Source organism: Arachis ipaensis, chromosome B3 (assembly GCF_059453495.1).
Source record: "Arachis ipaensis isolate K30076 ecotype BB chromosome B3, ASM5945349v1, whole genome shotgun sequence".
Taxonomy (NCBI): domain Eukaryota; kingdom Viridiplantae; phylum Streptophyta; class Magnoliopsida; order Fabales; family Fabaceae; genus Arachis; species Arachis ipaensis.
The window spans coordinates 44,391,553-44,396,510 of NC_142438.1; the positions used below are offsets into that span (position 1 = coordinate 44,391,553).

The 4,958-nt window shown below is 35.9% G+C and overlaps 1 non-coding gene across 1 annotated transcript; it reads left to right on the forward strand.

Annotated features, from left to right (window-relative positions):
• The first annotated feature begins 232 nt into the window (after positions 1-232).
• LOC148570464 (small nucleolar RNA R71) lies at positions 233-340 on the forward strand. The gene has a single exon (XR_015908109.1). It is a non-coding gene; the product is annotated as a small nucleolar RNA R71 (small nucleolar RNA).
• The last annotated feature ends 4,618 nt before the right edge of the window (positions 341-4,958 follow it).

Genomic DNA, 4,958 nt, shown 5'->3' on the forward strand with positions numbered 1-4,958 from the left:
TGGCATTCAGAGTATCAACTTCAAGAACTCCCTTCTTCATAGGCGTCCCATTATTCACAGGATTCCTTTCAGAAGTGTACATGAACTGGTTATTAGCAACCATGTCAATGAGTTCTTGAGCTTCTGCAGGCGTTTTCTTTAGGTGAATGGATCCACCTGCAGAAGTGTCCAGTGACATTTTTGATAGCTCAGATAAACCATCATAGAATATATCCAGGATGGTCCATTCTGAAAGCATGTCAGAAGGACACTTTTTGGTCAACTGTTTGTATCTTTCCCAAGCTTCATAGAGGGATTCACCTTCTTTCTGTCTGAAGGTTTGAACATCAGCTCTAAGCTTGCTCAGCTTTTGAGGAGGAAAGTACTTGGCTAAGAAAGCCGTGACCAGCTTATCCCAAGAGTTCAGGCTGTCTTTGGGTTGAGAATCCAACCATAGTCTAGCTCTGTCTCTTACAGCAAAAGGGAAAAGCATGAGCCTGTAGACTTCAGGATCTACTCCATTAGTCTTAACAGTATCACATATCTGCAAGAATTCAGTTAAGAACTGAAAAGGATCTTCAGATGGAAGTCCATGAAACTTGCAGTTCTGCTGCATCAGAGAAACTAATTGAGGTTTCAGCTCAAAGTTGTTTGCTCCAATGGCAGGAATGGAGATGCTTCTTCCATGTAAATTGGAATTAGGTGCAGTAAAGTCACCAAGCATCTTCCTTACATTATTATTATTTTCGGCTGCCATCTCCTCTTCCTGTTCGAAAATTTCTGAAAGGTTATCTCTGGATTGTTGTATTTTAGCTTCTCTTAGTTTCCTTTTCAGAGTCCTTTCAGGTTCTGGATCTGCTTCCACAAGAATGTTCTTATCCTTGCTCCTACTCATATGACAAAGAAGAGGGCACAGAAAAATAATAATAATAATAGAGATCCTTTATACCACAGTATAGGGATCCCTGTGTGAGTAGAAGAAGAGGGGGAGACAAAGACTGTAATATAATGGAAGAAACACAACTGTGAGGATGGCAGAGATGTGAGATGAGATGTTAGGATATGAATGAATAAATAGAATAAGATGGGAGAGAAGGAATTTTCGAAAATAATTTTTGAAAAAGAGTTAGTGATTTTTGAAAATAGTTTTTTGAAAAATGTTAGTAATTTTCAAAAATTAAGATTTAAAAATTAAAATAAGTAATAAATTAAAAAGAAATTTTGAAAAAGGGGGAAGATATTTTCAAAAATTAGAGAGAGAGAGTTAGTTAGATAGTTTTGAAAAAGTTAAGAAACAAACAAAAAGTTAGTTAGTTAGTTAGTTGGAACAAATTTTGATAAGATAAGAAGTTAGGAGGTTAGAAAAGATATTTTGAAATCACATTTTTGAAAAAGATAAGATAAGAAGATATTTTGAAAAGATATGATAGAAATTAATTTTTGAAAAAGATTTGATTTTTAAAATCTCAATTAATGACTTGATTCATAAGAATTCACAAGATATGATTCTAGAATTTAAAGTTTGAATCTTTCTTAACAAGCAAGTAACAAACTTCAAATTTTTGAATCAAAACATTAATTGATTATGTTATTTTCGAAAATTTGATATAAAAATAAGAAAAATATTTTTGAAAAATATTTTTGGAATTTTCGAAAATAACTAAGAATTTTGAAAAAGATTTGATTTTTGAAAAAGATTTTGAAAAAGATAAGATTTTCAAATTGAAAATTTGATTTGACTCATGAGAAACAATTTGATTTTAAAATTTTTTGAAAAAGTCAATCCAAATTTTCGAATTTGATGAGAGAAAAAGGGAAAGATATTCTTTTTTATTTTTGAAATTTTTTTTATGATGAGAGAGAAAAACACTAAAAAGATGCAATGCATGAAATTTTTAGATCAAAACATGTGATGCATGCAAGAATGCTATGAATGTCAAGATGAACACCAAGAACACTATGAATGTCAAGATGAACATCATAGACACAATTTTGAAAAATTTTTAATGCAAAGAAAACATGCAAGACACCAAACTTAGAATTCTTTAATGCTTAGACACTAAGAATTCAAGAATGCATATGAAAAACAATAAAAGACACAAAATAAAAAATCATCAAGATCAAACAAGAAGACTTACCAAGAACAACTTGAAGATCATGAAGAACACTATGAATGCATGAAATTTTCGAAAAATGCAAGATGCATATGCAAGTGACCCCAAACTTATAACATGACTCAAGACTCAAACAAGAAACAGAAAAATATTTTTGATTTTTTTGATTTTCTAATTTTTTTGGTATTTTTCGAAAATTATATGAAAAAGAAAAATAAGGATTCCAAAATTTTTAATACGAATTCCAGGAATCTTGCATTCTTAGTCTAAAGCTTCAGTCCAGGAATTAGACATGGCTCACTAGCCAGCCAAGCTTTCAATGAAAGCTCCAGTCCAAAACACTAGACATGGCCAATGGCCAGCCAAGCTTCAGCATTTAACACCAGAGTATATTGCTCTTGATAACAAATTGCAAGCCTCAGTCCAAATAAATTTAGACATGGCTTTTCAGCCAGCCAGGCTTTACATGCTTCATGAAACACTAGAATTCATTCTTAATAATTTTGAATAAAATTTTTGAAAACATTTTTATTTTTTCGAAAATAGGTGAGAAAATTTTTGAAATTTTTTTTGAATAGATTTTTGAAAAATTTTTTTGAAAATAAAATAAAAAAAAAGAAAATTACCTAATCTGAGCAACAAGATGAACCGTCAGTTGTCCAAACTCGAACAATCCCCGGCAACGGTGCCAAAAACTTGGTGCACGAAATTGTGATCTCTGGTAATGGCTCCAAAAGCTTGGTGCTCTAATCTCAATTCACAATTTGTCACAACTTCGATACAACTAACCAGCAAGTGCACTGGGTCGTCCAAGTAATACCTTACGTGAGTAAGGGTCGAATCCCACGGAGATTGTTGGTATGAAGCAAGCTATGGTCACCTTGCAAATCTCAGTCAGGCGGATATAAATTGATAATGGTGTTTTCGAATAATAATTAATGGAATAGGGATAGAGGTACTTATGTAAATCATTGGTAGGAATTTCAGATAAGCGAATGGAGATGCTTCTCGTTCCTCTGAACCTCTGCTTTCCTGCTATCTTCATCCAATCAGTCTTACTCCTTTCCATGGCTGGCTTTATGTGATACATCACCACTGTCAATGGCTACTTTTGGTCATCTCTCGGGAAAATGATCCAATGCCCTGTCACGGCACGGCTAATCGTCTGGAGGCATCACCCTTGCCAATGGCTTCATCTTATCCTCTCAGTGAATAATATGCTCACGCACCCTGTCACGGCACGGCTATTCATCTATCGGTTCTCGATCATGCTGGAATAGGATTTACTATCCTTTTGCGTCTGTCACTAACGCCCTGCAATCGCGAGTTAGGAGCTCGTCACAGTCATCCAATCATTGAATCCTACTAGGAATACCACAGACAAGGTTTAGACTTTCCGGATTCTCTTAAATGCCGCCATCATTCTAGCTTACGCCACGAAGATTCTGGTTAGGAGATCCAAGAGATACTCATTCAATTCTAATGTAGAACGGAAGTGGTTGTCAGGCACGCGTTCATAGGTAATGATGATGATTGTCACGTTCATCACATTCAGGTTGAAGTGCGAATGAATATCTTAGAAGCGAAATAAGATGAATTGAATAGAAACAGTAGTACTTTGCATTAATCTTTGAGGAACAGCAGAGCTCCACACCTTAATCTATGGAGTGTAGAAACTCTACCGTTAAAAATACATAAGTGATAGGTCTAGGCATGGCCGAATGGCCAGCCCCTCTAAAACGTGATCAATAGTCTCCTAAGATGAACAATGGATTAAAACTGAGACCAAAGATACCTAATACAATAGTAAAAGGTCCTATTTATAATAAACTAGTCACTAGGGTTTACATGAGTAAGTAATTGATGCATAAATCCACTTTCGGGGCCCACTTGGTGTGTGCTTGGGCCGAGCCTGAGTGTTGTACGTGTAGAGGTCCTTCTTGGAGTTGAACGCCAGTATTTATGCCAGTTTGGGCGTTCAGCTCTGGTTTTGGCTCCTTTTCTGGCGCTGGACGCCAGATTTGGGTAGAAAGCTGGCGTTGAACGCCAGTTTACGTCATCTATTCTTGGCCAAAGTATGGACTATTATATATTGCTGGAAAGCCCTGGATGTCTACTTTCCAACACAATTGGAAGCGCACCATTTCGAGTTCTGTAGCTCCAGAAAATCTACTTTGAGTTTAGGGAGGTCAGAATCCAACAACATCAGCAGTCCTTCTTCAACCTCTGAATCTGATTTTTGCTCAAGTCCCTCAATTTCAGCCAGAAATTACCTGAAATCACAGAAAAACACACAAACTCATAGTAAAGTCCAGAAATGTGAATTTAACATAAAAACTAATGAAAACATCCCTAAAAGTAACTAGATCCTACTAAAAATATACTAAAAACAATGTCAAAAAGCGTATAAATTATCCGCTCATCAGTATTGAATGAAATGTGAATGTTGCACTTCCACTATCTGAGATACGAGTTTCCCTGGGAGAAAGTAGTGGCTAGCCAACATGTGCTCCAGTTGGAGACTCGATACTCTGCTGACCCTATGTGGTAAGTGTGGCCGGACACTGTGAAAATTTCGGATGAGCTCGCCCCTGTGAATATATACACGAGTGAGGGTGTTGGATATGAATTATGATTTATTATTGAGTATAACTCGAGTTGGGGATGTACGACAGAGAGACAGTCCAATGGTTAGCTACCAGGACTTGTCGGTTTGGCTATATAACCAACAGGTGATATGATCAGCCAATAGGACAGGCATTCATCATATGCATACTATGTGAATTGTTTGGATTTGCCTAATTGACTGCATATTACCTACTAATTGTCTAAATGACATATCTGCTTTCTATCTGTATATCTTCT